We start from the raw sequence: 23,667 nt of genomic DNA, 5'->3' as shown, positions 1-23,667 counted from the left end.
TTTCAGGCCACCACACTCAGCCCCATAAGCTCCTTTCTGGCCAAGTTCAACCACACGGCCCCACAGCACAGTCTGGTACTTTCTCACTCTCTGGGTGTTCAACATGTTCATTAATATTCGTATTTTAGTCTCTACTGGAGGCCCCTCCAATAACACATCAGATATTTGGTTTTCCACTGAATCCTGCAGGGTTTCCCCCACAGGTCACCACCTCAGGGTCTTATTTTCCTTGGTAGGAATACTCCGGGATGTCCTCCTTCTTGGGCTCATGGCCCTCTCCAGTGGGTACATGCTGGCTCTCCTATGGAGGCATAAGAGGCAGTGCCAGCACCTCCACACCACCAGCAGGATTCCACAAGCCTCCCCAGAGCAGAGGGCCACTAGGACCATCCTGCTCCTCATGGGTTCCTTTGTGGTCATGTACTTTATGGACTGTGTGATCTCCTCCTCTTACAGTAAAATGCAGAAGAAGGATCCGGTTCACCTTGTCTTCCAGATGCTGGTGGGCAATGGCTACTCGACCGTCAGTGCTTTGATGCTCATTTGTACCGAAAAACGAATAACCCAGTTCTTCCAATCCACACTGGGGAGGATGAGGACATGTTTACACAGGGTCAGATAACCCCTCACAGTGTCATCACACGTTGTTTCCTCCTGAGTTTCCAAAAATTAGTTGATGTTGGGAAAAAAACTAAATGAGGAGGAGGGAGATGAATCTTTTGTTGTTCTTTGTAAGATGTTTATCACACCAGGTGAGGTGGTGCACACCTGTCATGCTACCAACTCAGGACGCTGAGGCAGAAAGATCTCAAGTTGAAGGCTAGCCTCAGCAACTGTGTGAGTCCCTGAGCATCTTAGTGGGACTCTGTGTGTAAATTTTTAAAAAATTACAAAGTTCTGGGGATGTGGCTCAGTGGTCACATGCACCTGGGTTCAATTCCTAGTTGCAAAGAAAAGTGTTAAATGATATATGGGCTGTTTTCTTACTGAACTTGCCTAAAGCAGATACCTTCCATTGTCCATAAGTAGACCATGACTGTGAACCCTTTGCTGGAAAAATGAATTTTGGAAGAATAGTTTTGTTTAGTCTTAGGAAAAGAAATATCTTGCCTATGTACAACTCTCTTGAGGTGCCTGAGGCAACAGGTGTTTTGATGTATTTTTTTTCTTTTTTTTATGTATCTTTTTTTTATATTTTTTTATTGCTTGTTCACAACATTACTAAGCTCTTGACATATCATATTTCATACATTAGATTGAAGTGGGTTATGAACCCCAAATTCTACCCCAAATGCAGATTGCAGAATCACGTCATTTACACATCCACAATTTTACATAATGCCCTATTAGTAATTGTTGTATTCTGCTACCTTTCCTATCCCCTACTATCCCCCCTCCCGTCCCCTCCCATCTTCTCTCTCTACCCCATCTACTGTAATTCATTTCTCTCTTTGTTTATTTTCCCATTCTTTGTTTATTTTCCCACAACCTCTTATATGTAATTTTGTATAGCAATGAGGGTCTCCCTTCATTTCCATGCAATTTCCCTTTTCTCTCCCTTTCCTCCCATCTCATGTCTCTGTTTAATGTTAATCTTTTCTTCCTGCACATCCTCCCTGCTCTGTTCATAATTGCTCTCATTATATCAAAGAAGACATTTGGTATTTGTTTTTTAGGGATTGGCTAGCTTCACTAAGCATAATCTGCTCTAGTGCCATCCATTTCCCTGCAAATTCTATGATTTTGTCATTTTTTATTGCTGCATAGTATTCCATTGTGTATAGATGCCACATTTTTTTTTTATCCATTCATCTATTGAAGGGTTTTTTTTTTTATTAGAGCAACAAACATCAATAAGAATAATGAAATCCCCTCCGTGTTAACTCCAGTTGTTTTCCTAATATACCTGTAACATTATTTCTCCACGTATTTTTTTTCTGATTTCATCATTTAACTTTTTTTTTAAAGAAAGAGTGAGAGGGAGAGAAAGAGAGAGAGAGACTTTTTTAATATTTATTTTTTAGTATTTGGCGGACACAACATCTTTGTTTGTATGTGGTGCTGAGGATCGAACCCGGGCCGCATGCATGCCAGGCGAGCACGCTACCACTTGAGCCACATCCCCAGCCCCATCATTTAACTTTTTAAATGTTATTTTATTTTCATCTGAATGCTAAACCAATAGAGAGTGGGAAAAATAGTAGGCAATAGGTAATCAGGAATCAGAGTGCAGGAGAGAGCTCAGATGTCTTGGAAAAACACAGATCTAATCCATATCCCCTTGCAGCCTTGAAGTAGTGGCCTAGGTCTTTCACCCTCAGTGTAAAATATAGACCGTATCTGTTTTAGGGTTATCAAGGAGATGAGAACAAATAATAGCACACATTTGGCATCATGTGTCCTGAGATTGGAAGGATGCAAAGAAGATTACTAACATGTCCCCTGACCAAGGATGGCATGTAATTTATAAATCATGTGACATTGAAAAAGCAAGAGTAGCAGCTCACCTCTGTGTACACAGACATCATGTATTAACTCTTAATTTCAGTAGTGATTCTCTGGATGCAGTAGTATTATGATACCCCACTTTACAGTGAAGAAATCAAAACCCAGATAAATTAAGTCAGTGGATTGCAGAGGAAATAGGTGAGGAAAGTCAGGATTTGAACTCTCAAGCCCAAGTTACAGGTCCTAAGCCTAACCAATGGTCCGACTTTCTTATTAGACCAATGACATCTATCGGAAAGTGGCACACAAGGGGTCCCAACAAATGAAACAGACAACCTGGCACTAAAAGTCCCACCCCTGTTTTGCATTCTTTCAGCCCAGAAATACAGCTGGATGGCAGGTGGCTATGGTTTGACCTACAGTAATGTGGCCTGAAACAAAGAAGTCTGGCTGCTGGATTGAACTCTAAGAGGCCAGTGTGAAAGCTGTTCAGTGGCAGAATTTTCAAACCTTGGAGGGGACCCAAGCCATCACCTTCCTTCTGGAGCAGCATGTGAAGGATCCAAATGCACTTCTGGGGTGCAGTGGAGGGATATTCCAAGGGCACTGGTTGCAAAGGTAGGAGGCTACTTGTTCTCCTGACTCTTGAAAAGTCTACTTGAACCAGAGGAAGAAGGTTAGGCATGGGGTGCATTGTTGGCCTCCCTCACTGTAATTTATTAATACTTTGTAGCAGAAAATATTTAAATAATGTTATTGTTTCGTTTCTGAGATGGAGTCTCACTCTATTGGAGGGACTGGTCTTGAACTTCCTGCGCTCAAAAGATCCTCCTGCCTCAGCCTCCTGAGTCGCTGGAACTGCAGCTGCACAATGCGGTGCTCAGCTCAAATATTACAGAGGATCGAATTAGTGCTGAGGCTATGACTTTTCCTGTCCCCTCAAGCAGTTCATGGTCAACTAAATCCATTCTCTGTAACATCCTCAGGATATGGGAGAAATTGTGTTCCCTGTTAGGAAAGAGAGTGGATATGTATGCTTTTAAATCTTATGTGACCTGTAGAGTCATTTACCAAAGGGACCAGATAAGATCATTAAGGAAAAACAGCCACTGTGTCTTCCAGTTAGTTGTGGAAACCCTGGGGTTTCATCATAATGATTTTAGCAAACAGACAAATAATCAAAAACATGCACAGATCAAGTCTTCCCGGGCAGGAGGTCAGGAAGGTTTGTAGGTCTCAGATTGGCTCAGAACAGACTTGGGGCTGATGGAACTTTTTTGTGATATTTATCAGGTCCTCCTAGATCAAAACGCTTGCTTCATAACCTACCAGTTTCACTTGACTGTTGGAAGGATGGACATGATATCCATCTGCAGTAACAATAAAAAACGATTGTCTTATCTTTTAAAAGTCCATGTATGGCTGTGTTTTGGTTATACTCTCCCGCCAGGTGTCTGAGACAAAGTTGGTTAAAGTTGACCTTTTTCCTATCTATGCTAGATTCAGCTGAGATCTTCAGAGGTTATTACTCCTTGGAACTGCTGACCCCAGCCCTGCAGCTGTGCCCAGGGGCCCCTCACCCTCCTCTGACTGCCCCTTTCACTGTCCCTTCCCCTGCCCCTTCTCAGCCTCTGTTGAGCTGAACTTCCATATGGGCAACATTTTTAGCCTCCATATATGAGGGAGGTCAAGCAGCTTGGGAAACAGAATCAGGAAGATCCTGTGTTTAGGCAGCATCAACCGAAGCAAGGTGCTAAGCAACTCAGTGAAACCCTATCTCTAAATAAAACACAAGATCGGGCTGAGGACGTGGCTCAGTGTTCGAGTGTTCCTGATTCAATCCTCAGTAACTACCTCCCCCCACCAAAAAAATATAATGACTTTAGTTTATCTCAGAGGTATATGAAAAAAAAAATATCTAGCATGTACTTCTCATTCACAAGTTTCAAAGTAATCATATAAAAGCCCCCCCGCCTTTGCTAATTCATTCAACACAGAAAGCAGACACACTATTCCATGATGAACGGTTGCCCAACCGTGTGGTGACTCAGTATGAAAGTCAATCCATCATGCAATGATCCAACATTTACTATCCTTCCCACATAAGAATTTCAAAAAGTTAAGGCTGTGTTTTTCAGTACAGATGAAAACCAAAGGGCTACTTGTGTTATAGCCATTGGCCTCCATAGTCTGGATACAATGACAAATACGGTAATTTTTCCTCATGGTTCTTGAGGAGGAGACAATGCAGTCCAAACAGTACATGAGCACAAAGAAACCCAGGAGCAGCAGGATGGTCCTAGTGGCCCTCTGTTCAGGGGAGGCTTTTGGAGACATGCTGGTGCAGTGAAGGTGCTGGCACTGCCTCTTATGTCTATGTAAGAGGGTCACCATGTACCCACTGGAGAGGGCCATGAGCCCTATAAGGATGACATCCTGTAATGCACCTATTATGGTAAATAAATGCCTGAGGATGTAGCTCATGCGTAAGATAGTGCAGGAGTCACTGAGGAATATGAGAGTGTGTGTGAGGTTACAGTAAAGTTGTCAACTGCAGAAATTAAGAATGGGGATTAAAGGACATATAGAGGACCCACAGGAAAGAAGGTACCTCATGCTGTCCAGTGGGGACTTAGGCTTGAACTTTGCAAGCAGGAGCTTGGAAAAAATAATATGTGTCCTAATCATATGGACCACGTCATGTTCTGTCACTTTGATCCAAGGTTCAAATTAGCCCATTCCTGACTCCACATGTTGTGATGCCTGAGATTCCAAGCTGTTGGGAATTCTAGGTGGGCACCACAACCCTGGGCTTCTTGCAGTTTTCTTTGTAATTTCAGAGAAAATTTTCCTCACCCTTGATTATAAGGTAATTGAAACATTTTATTATTATTTAAGTACACAAAAGATGATATTTATCATTTATCTTTGATTATGAGTACTGGTCAGTGGCCTTAAGCAATTTAAAATGTGGGTGCATGGATTCTCTCTACTGTCTCCCCAGTTTTTCATATTCCTAAAATATCTCTAGATTCATTAAATAAAAATTCCCCAGGGCACACCCTTCCTCAGCTGCAGGAAAATGCCATACTACTACATTCTGTCTTTATAAGTTATATGACCCAAACATCCATCTTTTACAGGTATATTTTATACACATGATGATTCTTTTGTGAGGAGTCCCTTGACTGAATGATTTCAAGATTCATCTGTGGTTTCTTCTATATCAGCATCACCTTCGTATTTAATGCTATGTTTAGTATTTAATGCAATATTTGGTCTTTGCATATTGTACTACTTAAGATTCCACTCCCTGTGTGTAGATGTATAGTTTTGATTCTGATGCCTATGCAAGAGGGTCACCATGTACCCTCTTGACATAATAAATTCAAGACTCGTCCATGGCTTCCTATGCACCAAAATCTTTCTCCTATTTAATGTTGAGTGGAACTCTAAGATACATCCAGACCATATCTTCATACATTCATACACTTGGGATATCAGACTGTCTCTATCACTATTATAAATGTGGTATCCTGAGCAATGGTGTTTAAATAATAGTTGTTGTCCCTATATCCAGTTTTTTTTTTTGTTATATTCGTAAAAGTTCAATTGATAGATGAGATGGCAGTTTATGATAAGGGATGTTTACAATCTATTAGGCATAAAGGAGATTTCTGAGACTCTTGATTTATTAAAACTGCTGCAATCTCTCACATACCTATAAATGTATGGACTCATTCAGAAAAAGAAAGTGATATTTACTTCTTAGGGTTCCTTTCACACATCAATCAGAAATATAAAATTACTAGATTTGTTGGAGAAATATGGACAATAATCTGTCATGTTTTCCTCATTTTCAAGCTTCAAAGTAATCATTTTTAAAAACCACTTTATGCTTTGATCCAACACAGAGAGCAAACTCACTATGCCATGATGCATTGATACACAGTGGTGTGGTGGCTCAGGTCGAGAACTGACCCATCATGCAATGATTCAACGTTGACTGTCCTTCCCCCACAAACATTTAAAAAAGGTAACACCTTGTCTTGTTATGCAGATGAAAACCAAAGGACTGATGGTGGCATAGCTATTGGACACCATGATCTAGACAGAACTGCACACAGGGTCATTGTTCCACATGGTTCTTGAGGAGGAGAAGATGCAGTCCAAACAGTACATGAGCACAAAGAAACCTAGGAGAACCATGATGGTCCTAGTGGCCCTCTGTTCAGGGGAGGCATTTGGAGACAGGCTGGTGCAGTGAAGGTGCTGGCACTGCCTCTTATGCCTATGCAAGGGGGTCACCATGTACCCACTGGAGAGGGCCATGAGCTCTATAAGGAAGACATCCTGTAATGCACCCAGGATGGTAAACAAATGCCTGAAGAAATAGCTCATGGGCAAGATAGTGCAGGAGTCACTGAGGAATATAAGGCCCTGTGAGGTCACAGTGGAGTTGTCAACAGCAGAGATGGAGAAGTGGGCACTGAAGGACATATAGAAGACCCACAGGAAGAGAAGGGACCTCATGCTGTCCTGTGGGGACTTAGGCTTGAACTTTGCCAAGCAGAAGCTTCTGGGGCTGAGGGTGAGGGCCTGAAGGACACTCAGCAGGCAGGTGGCAGAAATGGACAGGCCCCTTATCAACCTGTACAAGTAGAAACTGATTTACATGTGACATCACCCTGAAGCCCCACCTGAGATGTAAAAGTGTTTGCAGCAAAGATCCCCGTGTTGAGGATCAGGAGGTGGGTAAGGGCCAAGAGACCGATGATCCAGTCCATGTTCTTGAGCCTCTTGTCACACAGGAACTTGATGACATGGAACAGAAAGAGGATGGTGTTGGCCACAATCCCAATTCCCACTTCAGAGTAAAAGGTGCTTCTTTAGTTAATAACACCATGCACCATGTGGTTTTTTTTTTCTCATCTTTTGGGTTAAGGAATCATGGAGTACATATCTTAGGAGAAAAGAAAAGAAAATGCATTATCACAAATATTAAATTGCATCCCTCTCAGACAACACTGTTGCCAGGAGGAAAATTTGTTGCCCTATCCCTGTGCCCCTGTCCCTGTTAACTGAAGTTTTGCTGACACACCCTGGAAACAATTCTTTCCTCTCTCTCTTCCCATCATTTTCCAATCAGGGCTGGATTCCAATTTATGCAAAGTACAAAGGATTTCCTGAGCATTAAAAATGATCATATCTGTCATATATTTCTCATTCACAAGCTCTGATGTTATAGAAAAATTTTCCCTGATGAAAACTTGAATTTTTCTTGGTGATATCTGATCGAAAGGGTGGAGTATGTTTCCTTACTGTACTAAGGACTATGTACTTTTGGGTCAACTGAAATTATGGGGGTTTAATTAGGAAGAAAACCCTCCTAAACAAAGAGCCTCAATGTCTTAGGCCATGCATATTTATGTTAGATTCCAGTTACCTTCATTCTGGTTTGTTCATGAACACTTGTAATATTGTTCATATATTCACAGAGAAATTGCTAAGTATTGCAACCTCTGAAGTCAGATGGCTTGAATATACCTATATAATTTTTCATTTAAAGGATAAGTATTCAACTTTGAGAAGCCCATTAGCCTGGGCTCTGGGCTCGACTCATCTATAAGCTGAACAAAACCTCATCGTGTCTGCACATGAGATACCATGCATGAAACAGCATGAAGCATGTTTGCCATTTAGGGAAGGATTGCTGTGCAGAAGGCTCTCTATGGAATTGTTCAATTATCTAGACTTCTGCAGATCCTCATTCATAGAAATCTCTTAGTAGTTGATCATCTCTATCACCAACTCAGAGAGTCTAAAAAGTCAACCGAATTATAATCAGTTGGGAATCTCTATTCAGAGAAAATGGAGTGGATTTTAGACAGATTTGATTCCCCTACACAGCTACTTATGTTAATTATTTTTGTTATCGAGTCACAATTTGACCGATGTGATCCAACTCCAGTAACAAATACTAGGAGAAACACATTTCAGTATTTTTCTACTTAAATATGAGTAGCCAGGCATGATGGCACACTCTTGTAATCCAGCAGGTTGAGAGGCTGAGGCTACAGGATTGTGAGCTCAGTGCCAGCCTCAGCAACTGTGATGCACTTAGCAACTCAGTGAGACCCTGTCTATAAATATCATACAAAATAGTCCTGGGGATGGGACTTGCTTGTTCAGTGTCCCTGAGTTCAAGCCCCAGTACCAAAGCAAAAGAAAACAACAACAAAACCTTAAATACATGGAATCATTGTGATAAACAGAACCACATGAAAAAAGGTACACATTCATTCCACTTGAGGAATTAATTACAGTGTAAGTATCCAACCTATCTTTGAAACATGAGTCTTTTTGGAGTCCAAGTTTTCCATTTTCCTTCAAGAATGCAATGACGTTTCTCCCGACTCAATTTGTCCACATGTAAAATTGATACTTGGGTTTATTATATTGATGTCTAAAACGTACCAGATACATTTTCTACTACTGAACTACATCTCCAGCTCTGATTCTAGAGAATTTTGAAATGATTTTACTGGCAGAATATTTTCCTGATAAACATATATATTTACTTTAATCCAAGCATCTCCTATAATAAATCATTGAGATTTAATTTGTGTTTTCACATACTGAACCGTAATAATACTTGAAATCAAAGCCTTAAGGCTAAATTAGTTCTGTGCATATGGATGTAAAAGACACTAAGGGAATCCCTACTACTCAGGAGGCAGAGACAGGAGGATGTCGAGTTCAAGGCCGGCTAGTAAATTAGTGAGACCCTGTCTCAAAATAATAAATCAAAACTGGGCTAGGGATGCACCTCATTGGTGAAGAGCCCTGGCTTCAATCCCTGGTACAAAAACCAAAAGTGCTAAGGGAATCTGACATGTTAAAGATGTGTGAACATTTTTGGTGCCATGTGAGAATTCAGAGTGTAAGTACAGGTCTCGTTTAAACATTGAAATGCAGATCTGTTTTTATTAAAAAAATAACTTTTAGCTGATATAATATCTAGACTTAGGGAGTCTCCTATTAGAATTCAATACAGGTTGACATTGCTTGCTGAACACATGGGGGAATTAACATTTTGATTTTCTCACATTGTATAATTTCTAAGTGTGCAGAGTCTCAAAACTCTTATTTGGTCACAGGAAATCACCTGATGTAGACTCTGGTGACCACATTGAGCTCTAGGCAGTAGACCTGCTGACCCCAGCCCCGAAGCTGTGCCCAGGTGCCCCTCACCCTTCCTCTGACTGCTCCTTCCCCTAACCCTTCCCAGATTCTGCTGAGCTACACTGCTATGTGGGCAACATATTGACATGCCCTACATGAGTGAGAACATGCAGTAATTGATTGAAAAGAAAATTCTATAAACCATTAGGAAAAAAAAAAGTTTATTTATTTCTGAAATGTGGTGAACAGCAAAATGACATTTTTTTAAAAAATTTTAGGACTATACTCATGCACGACTGTGTCCAGCTTCTGTCCAAAGTTCAGATCACATACTGATGTATTAGTTTATCATATGCATCAGACACATATACCTTATTCACTTAAATATTATACAGTATGTAAGTATTCTAAAGGTTCTTAACACGGTGATGGTTCTTGGAAACATACTGTTTAAAGCAAAAACAATCATTTTTTTTTAACAAGAGAAAGCAAACTATCCTAAGAAATACTGGACAGTTCACAGAGGGGGACATAAATCACAGGGAAAGTAACATGGGTTGGGCATCATGGCGCATATCTGTAATCCTCATAGCTTGGGAGTCTGAGGGAAGAGAATTGCATTTTTGAGGCTAGCCTCAGCAACTTAGGACCTAAGCCTTATAGCAAGAGCCCTCTCTAAGTAAAATATTAAAAGATTAAGGATGTGGCTCCGTGGTTAAGTACACTTAGGTTCAAATCTTGGTATGAAAATAATAATAATAACAACAACAATAATAATAATAATAATAATAATAATAATAATAATATTAATAATAATAATAAAATAACAGCAGCAACAAAGGGGCATAATTTGTTTTGTCTTTTCCATGTACTTAAGCCTCCCCCCCCTGCTCCCATCACCTACTGTATGTTAACTAAAGATTAACAATTGAGTTCTGGGAGGGGGACTGGTCCTGCTTCATGTGAGTTTGGGACTGAGGGGAAATTGGGCAACAAGCTGTACTTTGCATCACAGTTATAGCTGGGAAACTATGAAGAGCACTAGGGAGAATCATCTTGCACATCAGGGAGAGCACAACCACTACCAGCCAGGTGCTATGCTATGTGAAAAGCCACTGTGAAATGTACAAGCTACAGGAATATGAATGAGAAAAGCCTGTAGAATATTTGGGTAAATGAGTGATGGCTATTCCTGAAACATCTGGTTGATGATCACCCATTGTTCCCATAAATTGTAAAGATTTCAGTAAAGCTCAATGTTCCCAGCTGCGACTACACAATAACAATAGTTTGAAATATGTCTTCAGGTTCAGTATAAGGTTAAGTTACTTTTCTAACAGCAACAAGAAACTCCAAAGGAGCTTCATCACAGACACTAAGCTGTCCTTACTGGGAAACCCAAACATACCTGCAGGAGGATCTGTTTCCCTGATGAGGTCAATAATGACATGAATCAAGTTCAATTTGCTTAAAGAGGAAGGAAAGGAGATAGGTTCACATTTGTTACATAACTGCATTTGCACGCAAATATGAACTTAAAAAATAAATGTGAGCATAGGCACCTGAATAGAATGAGGATAAACTTTTCCAAATATTCTCTGTAACAAAATGCCAAACAGACACAAAGATTCTTAGGGAAATGGGAAGGAGAATTTTAAAATGAATAAAAAAAAAGAGCCCAGATGAATGGACCATATATTCTTCCTGCTCAAGTATTGAAAATTATATTCCCAGATCTTTAGGGGGCAAGGAAAAAGAAGCCATTATCAGGTTCACTTGTCTTTTCATGTGAAGGAGACACAGGACCACTGCCCTCTCACTCGAAATTGGCTACTGGGCAGAACACACAATGTGGAGAGGCACCATTCATTTTTAATTTGTGAGACGAAATGTAGGACAAGGAAGATTTCATGAGAAATTACAACACATGGTTGTGGTAATAGAAGGTCACCCCTGTTACTTTCAGGTTTATACAAAATCACTTTTTAATTTTTCAATGTTTAGAAAGTCAGATATCAATGAGCATTCCATTTTTTTCAGGAAGATGAGAGAAGCAAAGCTGAGCATACTTAATAAAGAGGAGACAGGGAACATGATTACTTCTCTGTTTATTTGTATAGGACTAAATAACATAGAAAACAGGTGATAGCACTGATAGCATATGCCAATGTAATTCTCAGCACCACATGTAAATAAGTAAATAAAATGAAATTCCATCAACCAACAATAAAAATGTTAAAAAACCATGGAGTATTTTCAGAGAATTCTGAAACTAGTATCACCCTAAAGCCAAAAGCAGACAAAGACCCTTTAGGGAAAGGAAGCTTTCAACAAATATCTTTCATGAACACAGATGTAAACATTCTTAAAAAAATATTGGCCAACTGCATACGAAAACACATGAAAGATAGAGCACACCATGATCAAGTGGGGTTCATCCCAGGGATGTAAGTTTGGCTCAACATACAGAAATCAATCAATGTGACTCGCCACATCAAAAGACTTAAAGACAATCATCACATGATTATCTCAATAAATGCAGAAAAAGCATTTAACAAAGTACAGCACCCATTCATGTCAGAAAATTTAGGGATAGAAGGAAGATCTCTCATAATGTAAAGACTGCGTATGAAAAACCCAAGCCAATTGTGAATGGAGAAAGCTGAAAACATCTCTTCTTAAGGCAGGAGCAAGGCACGGATGCCCACCTTCACCACGCCTATTTAACACACAGTCCTTGAAATGCTAGTCAGAGCAATTAGGCACGAAAAGAAAATTAAAGGGATACAAGCAGGAAAAGAAGAGCTCAAATGTGATTGTACCAGAAAGACTGGATTAACATGGTAGACTGAAAAGCGACCTGCTCTCTCCCAAGCCATCCTGGAATCACACTAAGATGGGTCAAAGACCAACACGTAGGACCTGAAACTGTAGAAGGACATGGGTACATGTAGGTTTTCTGGTAGGACCTCCAAAGCTCAGAAAACAAACGTAGAGCAAACACTAGATCTTCAGCTCCCTGCCCAGGGCACGTGTGATCTCCAAAGGGCTTAAGGGTCTCCTTACAATGACCCTCCTGGGTGCAGCACACAGGCCTCTGGGCAGGCAGCCCTTAGCAGGCAGCCCTCATCCCTGGCATCTCTGCCCTCCTGAGACCCCCTCGGCAGCCCTGCTCCCCTCACACAGCTGCGTCCACCTCTTCCACTACTAGTGAGGACTCTGACGTTGTGCACACTAAGCAGCATTGTACGAACAGTGCACCTGCAGTTTCTTCTCCAAGGAGAGTCTTCTTTGAAAAGTTGACACCTCTGAGCCTGCCATGGATGGCTTCTTGCTGATTTCTGATAGACCCTCAAAGCATCTTTCTTACCATCTTTGTGCAAAGTACTCGGTTTCTTTTAAAATAGTGACATCTCATTAGTGACCCTCTCCTCCTTGACAGGACTTTACAACAGCTTCCTTTCTGACCAAACAGTGGAGGCTTCCATATCTTTCTCATCTGCTTTTTTGTTTGGCTTCCAATCCTCATCATAAATCTGGCATAAAGAAGCCAGCAGTGCTCAGGCCACAGCCTGAATTCTTGTGTTACCTAGAAATGTCCTCTGCCAGTTAATGACCACATCACCTTTAAACTCAGCCTCCCACACAGTCTTGGGAGCGTGATCCAAATGTGAACATGTTCTTTTCCAGAATTTCACAGGGGGCCCGTGCCCCAGTCTGGCCGGGCACAATTCAGGAGCCATTTGTCAAAAGAAACAAACTTTATTTTTAGAACACAGGGCACCACACAGCTCCTCAGGAAAACCCTCAGAGCCCAACTGCTACCACCGGCTTCTCACAAGCCTCTAAACCTCCCCCAGTTCTTGAGGCTGATTAGCTGGGTCATGTGGGTGAAGCCAAAAAATTCCCCCAATGAGTAGCTCTATGGTCTGAAAGGGTGGGGAAACATCCCAATGAGCATCATCGAAGAGGAGCCAATCAGTTGGCAGCTAGAAGTTTGCTGGGGCCACTGTGAGCCAATCATCAGCTGGCAGCTGGAAGTTTGCAGGCAGCTGGAAGTTTGCTGGGGCCCCTTTGGCTGTGGCTCTCAACAGGCCCATCCTGATCCCCAGAAGAACTCTCACTCCTATCTGAGGCCTCGTGAACACAGTCTTTACTGTCCGCACACCCATCAGTGCCAGTTTGGTTTTGAGCTCACACAATGATCACCCATGAAGCTCTGCCTGTAGAATTCTAGACTTTCCCTAGCCTGCTCTGCAAAACTCTTCCAAATTTCTTTCATAAACCAATTGCAAGGGCTTTTGAACCATATCATCTGGTAGAGTCACAGAAAGGACCGCTTCCTGTATACCACTACTGGGCAGAAACTTTTTGGTTAATTTTTCATGTCTGTGAAAAATACCAGAGAGATCAGCAACTTAAAAGGAGGAAATATTATTTTATTTTGGTTCACAATTACAGAGGTTGCAGTCTATGGCCACTTGGCCCTGTTGCTTTGGGTCTGTGGTAGCGATGTCCATCATGGTGGGGAGCGTGGGGTGGGACACGGTTGCTTTCCTCATGGTATCCAGAAAGCAGAAGGGAGACAGGGAGGGTCCAGGGTCCAGTATTTGCTTCAAGCACAAGCCTTCAATGATCTATGTTCCTCCCAATAGGCCTCACATCCTAAAGGTCTCCTCTCCTCTGCCGAAGTCTTGGCTGGGCACAAGATCATGAGCCACTCACAGCTTTGTAGATTCAAACAGCAATTCTTTATTCCAGAACTCACACCGGCCTCTACACACGTTCTGGGGAAATCCAAGTTCTGCCACACAATTCACGTCCCAAATACTTTCTCCCACGAGAACTCAACGGGAACTCAGGCAGCAGGATACGACTTATTCCCAGCAGCAATAACCTTAAACCTGGAAGTGCCTTAAATCCAGATTGTCCTAAACCAGGAATGCCCTAAACCCAAATTATCCTAAACCAGGATACTTCCTAAAACCTGCAGGATACACCCTAAACCTGGATTCACCCTTGTCCTTGAGCAGGGTCACCTTTCTCAAACACACATGCAATGTCACAGCGAATTTCCAAGGCAAGTCCATTTAACATGGGGTACACTGGCAAGGAAATTTTGATGCGTCATTCCTACTTGGCAATGGCCCTCAGCATATCCCCATTTCTGATTAATTAAACAACAAGCAATGTGACTTAAGGATCGTGCCTGTTAGGTTGTCCAATTCAACATAGGGTTCTTACCCGTCATGGGAAAATGGACCTCTAGGCGTCAGCCTCCTGTCTTAAGTTGATACCAGTGCAATCGGATCAACCCGTCACTGACTACCGGTCCAGCATTCAGCCATAATTGTGGATAGGCCTATGCACCAGTGGGGGGGGTGAGGTTCTTGCCTCACCTCTGTTGGCCCCCAAATTTAGCCTTGGTGCCAGTGGGGGGGTGAGGTTCTTTGCCTCACCTCTGTTGGCCCCCAAATTTTAGACCATCACTAGTAGAAGGGAGGAGGATACAGAAATGCCACGACACCAAGCCAATTGATGGCTCCTTTGGAAAAATTGCATCACTGGTGACACCATCAGCAAAGATATGCCAGCAGTACCACAATTCGCTGCACCAGACGATATTTCACAATGCATGCAACTGATATATAGTCCAGGCAAGTTCTGTAGGCAGTTCAAATCGGAGGAGTCTATCAATATGTCCATTTCCTCCCTAAGTAAATTGAGTCCTTGATTGAGCATTACTTGTTGAGTTATATTCATTGATGCATCAGTTTATACAGTTTACTGTGATGGCTATCATAGAAGCTGTAGTTTGGTTTTATCTTAGTCTTCACCGGCACTGGGATGGAGATGGAAATTCTGGCAATGATGCTAAAGAGACATTATCCTGAATAGAATTATTAAATATAATGAAAAGGAAAGGTGAAAGTAAACAAACAGATCTGTTAACCTCCTTAAAAAACAATCCTTAACAGCTGTTTACCTAATTTAAATTAGTAAGCAAACAGATCTGTTAACCACCTTTAAAAACAATCCTTAACAGTGTTTACCTAAATTAAATTAAACCATTTAAATCACGTGAATAAAAAAAAATTTGGATCCATTTTTTCATGAGCGCTCCTCAAATATGAAATATGGACATACACACATACAGACACACAACACAAAACAGAAGTTTGCACACATAACATACAACACATAAGACAATAAAGGCCTTGTAGCTTTACCTAGGTGAAATCTCCATTGCAATGTTTAAAAACTCCACAGTCAAAAAATAAAACTGATCAGAAAAACATTAACCTAGGTTTATACGAGTTCAAAAATAAAATAGAAATTTATGATGTGGAAAAAATGCAATAATAAAATAGATATTGAAAAAAGCACCCTAGTTAATCACTGTCACAGATGTAAGAATAGGCAAGCTGGAGCTCTGGATATCAGCTGTTATGGATTTGAGTCAAATCATCTTCTTTTTCTGTAGAAATTGCTTTAGTTAATCTCTCTGGAATCCAAATCCGCTGCTGTTCTCCCTGTGGCAAAACACAAATGGAGCCCTGACTCCAGACAATCACTGGGTCAGGACCTTTCCATTGTCCTGTTAGAATATCTTTCCAAAGTACCTTAGGCTTATGTACATTTTTGGATACATATGTCTTTCTGCAGCACTAAGTCCTGATGAATCCAAATTTAGAAAGTTTAGAGTAAAAAGGGTTATTTTAAGTTTATCTTTAGGGGATATATACCCCTTTCCAATTCCCTCTTTTTGCTTTAATAAGTACGTTTTAATAGTTTGATGAGCTCTTTAAACTATGTCTTATCCCTGTGGATTGTATGGGATTCCTGTTATATGAGAAATAGCAAATGATGTGCAAAATTGTTTAAAAGAGGTAGAAGTATAACCAGGACCATTATCTGTTTTTAACTGTTTAGGAACGCCCACAGTGGCAAAATTTTGTAAGCAATGAGCTATAACATCTTTAGTTTTTTCTCTGGCATGAAGGGAGCCCATCAAAAATGTGGAAGAAGTATCAACTGTAACATGTAAATATTTTAATTTTCCAAATTCTGGCAAGTGTGTGACATCCATCTGCCAAATATGGTTAGGTATCAGTCCTCTAGGATTGACTCCAAGATTAACTTGTGGTAAAAAGGTCACACAATTTTGACACTGTTTTATTATATGTCTGGCTTGTTCTTTAGTTATTTTAAAATGCTTTTGTAAAGTATTAGCATTAACATGAAACCTTTTATGAAAATTTGTAGCTTCTTCTAGTGTAGAGAAAATATGTATGTCATGTGTAGTTTTATCTGGTAAATCATTGCCCAAACTAAGGGCTCCAGGCAATCCTGTATGTGCCCTAATATGTCCTATAAAGAATAGATCTTTTCTGTCCCAGATTAGACTTTGTATAGTGGAAAACAAAGAGAAAACAGTAGAGGAAGGGGAAATCCTACCAGCATCTTCAAGGGATATAATAGAATTAACTATATATTGACTATCAGAAAATAAATTAAATACAGAATCTTTGAACCTCACAAAATCTTGTAAAACTGCATTAAGCTCTACCTTTTGAGCTGATTGTTTGGGTACTAAAAATGTAAAAGTTTGATCAGGGGTAACTACTGCTGCTGTACCATTATTAGACACATCTGTGAATATATTTGGAGAATTCATGATAGGTGTTTTTCTTGTCATTTTAGGAAAAACTACAGGATGCTTAGACCAAAAAGACAACAAAGGATTCAATGGTAAATGATTATCAAATGAAACATTAGATTTACACATGATTATTGCCCAAGTATTTAACTCATTAGCTAACTCATCAATTTGAATAAATTTATTTCACCTACATAATTGGGATCGATTACCCCAGGACTTATCATAAGTCCTTTTACTGTAGATTAACTACGTCCCAATAAAAAGCCTACTGTTCCTTGGGGAAGAGGTCCTTTTACTCCTGTAGGAATGATTTGAACTCCCATCTCTGGAGTTATTACTGCTCTGGCAGAGGCACAGATGTCCAACCCTGCGCTCCCTCGGGTTTGTCTGATGAATGATTTAATGGACCATGTGTCTTGGGCACCACTCTGATGGTGATGCTGGGTTCCTCCACTGCCCCGTATATTTGTGGTTGTGGGCCCTGGAGCATTGGGCCCCCCAGTCCGTTTTTTGGCAATGAAGCCTGATGCCTTTCTCCATGATATCGTGGGTAAATACCTGGTCCTTGTCCATTTTTTGATAAGGGAGTACCCTCTATGGTGGTTTGAGAATGGCATTCATTAGCCCAATGTCTCCCTCTATGGCATCGTGGGCAAATACCCGGTATTCTATTCCTTTGATACCTAGCTTTGTTAAACCCTCCTCCTATGGGGCAACTCCTTTTAAAATGTCCTGTTTGTTCACAATTATAGCATGTTTTTGGCCTGGCGTCTAAAGCCTGTTGTACTGCAGCTGCCAAGACTTGCCCTTGTTCATTAATATCTCTACATAATTTAATATATGTGTTTAAATCTTCATGTCTCCATCTTCTAATAACCTCTCTGCAGCAACTATTTGCTTGGTCATAAGCCAGTTGTTTTATTAATGGCATTGCTTGTTCTGTATCCCCCAAAATTTTGGCAGCTGTTTGAATAAGCCTATCTACAAAGTCAGCGTAAGGTTCATTAGCTCTCTGTATTACCTTAGATAGCTGACCTTGTAAATCTCCATGTCCTTGTAAAGTCTTCCATGCCCTAACTGCATCTGCAGCAATTTGTGCGTATATAGCAGGATCATATTTAATTTGTTGCCGTTGACCCTCATACGGTCCTTTTCCTAACAACATATCTAGATTTCTTTGAGGGTAACCGGCTGCTGCATTTCGCCTAGCTGTCTCCGTGCAAAATTCCTCATTGGCAACCTTCCATAACAAATATTGTCCTCCATTTAGCACAGATTTACACATGCTAGCCCAATCTGCTGGTGTCATGTCCAAGTTAGTAATGGACTCGACCATACTTACCGTGAAGGGAGCTTGGGGACCATAGGTTGTTATAGCCTCCTTTAACTGCTTCACTGTTTTAAAATCTAAAGCATGGTGAATTTGCTGCCCTCGTACTTGTTCAAGTACAGGGCATGCTAATCTTTGAGGTCCTGTCTCAGGATCCCACTTATCAACTACAGGGTTTGAGGTCCACTCAGCTGTCTCCATCGGTGGGGCTGTTGGTTGAATTACACCCTCTGGTAATAAAACGGAGTTAGTAACAGCCTCCTGTTGTGGCCTTTTTCCTAATAACCCCTTTTCCTTTAAATTTTCTTCCTCTATCTGACTAGCTTGAGAGACCTTCTCTTTTGCTGATCTAAAATGTCTTTCCCCATGGTCTGAACCTCCAACAATTTACTTAACACCTTTTTGGTTTGTTTTTCTAATCTACTATAAAGATAACGCAACCCAATAAGATAACACAAAACAAAACCGAAACTGAATGAAACAAAAACTGAATAAAAAAAATCATTGTATCAAATTTCTCTTCCTCAGGGCAGACAAACTTCAAACCTTGAAGCCAACAATTTTTCCCAGTTTGCCTGAGAAATTTCTAGGGTTAGGCAGCTTGAAACAAAAACGAAATAAATCAAAACAAGAACACATTGTTTTTTGAAATGGTCACCCATTCTCTCGCCTTCCCTCAGGGGTGAGCAATTTTACTTACCTTCAAGTTTCAGACATTCCGCGTACAGACCACCAAATGCCGCAGTCTTGGCTGGGCACAAGGTCACGAGCCACTCACAGCTTTGTAGATTCAAACAGCAATTCTTTATTCCCAAACTCACACCGGCCTCTACACACGTTCTGGGGAAATCCAAGTTCTGCCGCACAATTCACGTCCCAAATACTTTCTCTATTCCATGAGAACTCAACGGGAACTCAGGCAGCAGGATACGCCCTATTCCCAGCAGCAATAACCTTAAACCTGGAAGTGCCTTAAATCCAGATTGTCCTAAACCGGGAACGCCCTAAACCCAAATTATCCTAAACCGGGATACTTCCGAAAACCTGCAGGATACACCCTAAACCTGGATTCACCCTCGTCCTTGAGCAGGGTCAACTTTCTCAAACACACATGCAATGTCACAGCAAATTTCCAAGGCAAGTCCATTTAACATGGGGTACGCTGGCAAGGAAATTTCGATGTGTCATTCCTACTTGGCAATGGTCCTCAGCACTCCTCCCCACAGTGCCACAGGCTGGACATGAGTCCTTCAACACCTGGGCACCGGGCATTCCAGACCCAAGTATTACACTGTGCTAAACCAGGCTGTGCCCAGTTGAGATCCAACTCACCGTTTTCCCTTGAAGACTCATTCAGAAATGCAAATGTTTGTGTGACAGGTGACAGTATGTGGTTCCATTACTCATGATGTCTATGTCATCTATATGTATTGAGATAAATCAGCAAAATGCAAACAGCACATTCCATATCAGAATTTTACCAAAACACAATGTCTAGAAAGGGCATTGGGGAGGGGCACGACTGTCATCCAGCAGCTTGGGAGGCTGAGGCAGGAGGATTGCAAGTTTGAGGCCAGCCTCAGCAACCTAGTGAGGCCCTAAGGAACTCACTGAGACCCTGTCTCTAAATAAAATATAGAATAAGGCTACAGATGAGGCTCAGTGGTTGAGTGCCTCTAAGTTCAATCTCCAGTATCCCTCCTCAAAAAGAGCATGTATATATATGTGTGTGGGTATATATTTATGTATGTGAGTGTGTGTGTGTGTGTGTGTGTGTGTGTGTGTGTGTGTGTGATCTGCTATTTACATATAGATATATACACATACACATCACATATGTTCTATATGGTGTATATATACACATAATATGTGCATATACATGCATGTTCTGATGAACTGTTCTGCAGCCAGTGGCATTAGCTGATCTTACCAGAATGTATTCCTGCCTGAATAATTAAGCATTTAAATACCTCCCCATAGGGACTTGAAAAAATCAATTATGCGTTTTTCAGTGCAGATGAACACCAAAGGACTGTTTGTGGCATAGGTATGAGCCACAAAGATCTGGGTGCAATAAAGAATTTGGTCATTGTTCCATATAATTCTCGAAGAGGAGATGATGTAGTCCAACACAGACATGAGCATGAAGAGTCCCATGAGAAGCAGGATGGTCCTGGTGGCCCTCAGTTCTGGGGAGGCTCTTGGTGACAGGCTGGTGCTGGCACTGCCTCTTATGCCTGCACAGGAGGGCCACCATGTACCCACTGGAGAGGGCCATGAGCCCCATGAGGAAGACTTCCCGGAAGGTAAACAGGGTGGACACCATCTGCTGGATCCAGTAACTGATGGGCCAAATGGAATAGGATTCGGTGGCGTACATCAGATACCCTGAGGTCCAATTGGGGGTGGCGACGTTGGAGACTAAGTGGTGGCTGCTAACGGACATGTACAAGACACACAGGAAAAGGAGGGGTCTCAGGCTGTCCTGCGGGGACCTGGGTTTGAACTTTCCCAAGGGGGAGCCCCTGGGGCTTAGGGTGATGGCCTGCAAGACACTCAGCATGCAGGAGGTGCAAATGGAGAAGCCCCTCATCAGCCTGTGCAGGTAGATGACGGCTTTACAGGTGATGTCATCCCAGAATCTCCAGAGAGACATAAATACGTCTGTAGCTATGAAGCCCATGACAGTCAGCAACAGCAGGTGGGTCAGGGCCAGGAGAGCAATGGGCAGGTCCATGGGCTTGGGCCTGTGTCCAAGGAGGAACAAGAAAACATGGAAGAGGAGGAGGACGGTGTTGGCCAAGATCCCATGCCAATTTCAGACAGAAAGGCATTACTCAGGGCAGGAATTCTGTAGAGGCCGCCTTTGCTCATCTTATGGGGGGGGGAGGAGTGTGTCAGGGTCTGTGGAGAAATGGAAGGGTGATTCCTCATGAAAAGGACAGTGACCTTCATCAGTCAGAACAAGAGCGCTCGCCTCAAGGAAAGGTGGATTTTTATCTGCATGACTGTGTAGTTCATGCTCTACAAGTTCTGGTGGATTTGCATGAGGAGAATTGCAGACCAGTGGAAAGGAGGCCCCTTGATCAGAGTCTATATAGATCAGACTTGTATAGGTTAGGGTACATCAGTGCTGTCTTGATTACAGTGGGTTTTTTTTGGGGGGTACCAGGGATTGAACCCAGGGGTGCTTAACAACTGAGCCCCATCCCCAGGCCTTTTAATATTTATTTAGAGACAGGGTCTCCCTGAGTTGCTTAGGACCTCACTAAGTTGCTGAGGCTGGCCTCCAACTTGGGATCCTCCTGCCTCAGCCTCCCAAGCTGCTGGGATGACAGGTGTGCACCACTGCACCTGGCCATGTATTTCTTTGTAAAAATCGCTCAGCTGTCTCCCATCTTAATACATAGAGAATAAAATATTACCAAAAGAGAGTACTTTGGCAATCTCTGTAGAGAGAACTCTGATGGGTGTTCAGGTGTTTCCTTTGAATGCTCCAAGGTAGCTACACATATTACTCCTTCATAATTATCATGCCAGGATAATTCCCTAGAGAGTGGAGTCTACCAAATATAAGCAGAAATTTCAATTTTTCTCCCTATTTCAGCACGTGAAACTGGGATGGTAAAAAGAAGCCTACTTTACATAGATTCAGGGTCTTTCCATTTTAACATCTTAATAAAAGGACAAGTGTCCAAACTGTCCTTGAAGGATGGGACTCCATGGGACTCTAAATTGCCACCTCTCCTTGCAGAAGCAAAGGTATTTCCTCACACTTAAAAGGTAACGCATAGAAACTATATTAGAAAATTTGGTGAGGATGTCCTTATAGAATACATCTGGATGGAGCTGTTCTGTGAATTAATCCCTGACCCCAAGGGCACAGATCAGAAAAGGGTCACAATGTAGTGCATTGACAGTCACCATGTGTCTTTCGTGTAGTGTCAGGAGAGATCTTTCTGGCCATCTAGTGGTCTCCATTTTGTTGGTCTTTTCTTTTTCGTGTGTGTGTGTGTGTGTGTGTGTGTGTTTGTGTGTGTGTGTGCATGCACGTGTGCTGGGGTTGGGACCCAGATAGCACTGAGCCACATCCCCAGCCCATGTCCCCCTTTTAGATCACTCACAACTGTATCACTGAAATATACATACAAGGCAGGCACAGTGACGCATGCCTGTCATCCCAGTGGCTCAGGAGGATGAGACAGGAGGATGGCAAGTTGGAGGCCAGCCTCAGAAACTAAGCAAGGCTCTAAGCAACTCAGCAAGGCCCTGTCTCTAAAGAAAATACCAACACGGGCTGGGATGTGGCTCAGTGGTTAAGTCCCCCTGGGTTGAAGTCCTGGTACTAATGTGTGTGTATGTGTGTGTGTGTGTGTGTGTGTGTGTGTGTGTGTGTGTGCACATAGATACACACACACACACACACACACACACACATATATAATTTAGATTTTCTTAAATATTATACTCTATGTCTTATAAAGGATGGAATATAGGTATGTCTGTGATATGTTATTTTTATGAAAGGAATTTTGGTGGCTACAAGCACTTCAGAGAAAGAAGCCAAGAGCCACGTTCTGGGTGTGACCTCTCTCAGCCCCACCTCCTGACACAGCTGCCCACCCAGCCTGTCCTGGAGACCAGGAGACAGGACAGAGGCTCTCTCCCCTCAGCAGCAGGAGCTGGGGACGCTCCCCAAGTAAGGTCTGTCTTGGCAGTGCCAATGCTGACCCAGTGCCTGGGTGGCCAATGTTCACATGCAAAACTATCTCCATTTACACACAAGGGCAAGCCAGCTACTCTCAAGAGACCTGAAATTCTGTCTGTAAGGACATGGAGCCCAGGGAAAGTGACACGGATTTCTGAATCAGCTCAGATTGAGAGAGGCCATGGTGGGGAAGAGGAGTGACAGATTAGGTGGGCAGATAAGGAAAAACTAAACATATGTGGAGAAATCCATTACAAAGAGGGGGCCGGGTGGGGCTCAGTTGCAGAGCGCTCACCTTGCACACGGGAGGCCCTGGGTTTGATCCTCAGCACC

General features: G+C 42.0%; 1 pseudogene across 1 annotated transcript; it reads right to left on the bottom strand.

The window, feature by feature from the left end:
- Positions 1-220: 220 nt before the first annotated feature.
- Positions 221-21,500, bottom strand: LOC308640277 (vomeronasal type-1 receptor 94-like; annotated as a pseudogene). The gene is made up of 4 exons: positions 20,597-21,500; positions 7,149-7,315; positions 455-583; positions 221-301 (listed from the first exon to the last, which is right to left on the bottom strand). The product of its transcript is annotated as a vomeronasal type-1 receptor 94-like (transcript).
- Between the last annotated feature and the right edge of the window lie 2,167 nt (positions 21,501-23,667).

The sequence above is a fragment of the Spermophilus citellus genome, assembly GCF_964194105.1.
Source record: "Spermophilus citellus genome assembly, contig: SCAFFOLD_370, whole genome shotgun sequence".
Taxonomy (NCBI): domain Eukaryota; kingdom Metazoa; phylum Chordata; class Mammalia; order Rodentia; family Sciuridae; genus Spermophilus; species Spermophilus citellus.
The sequence above is the reverse complement of the archived record's forward strand: the minus strand, read 5'-3'. Positions and strand labels throughout refer to the sequence as shown.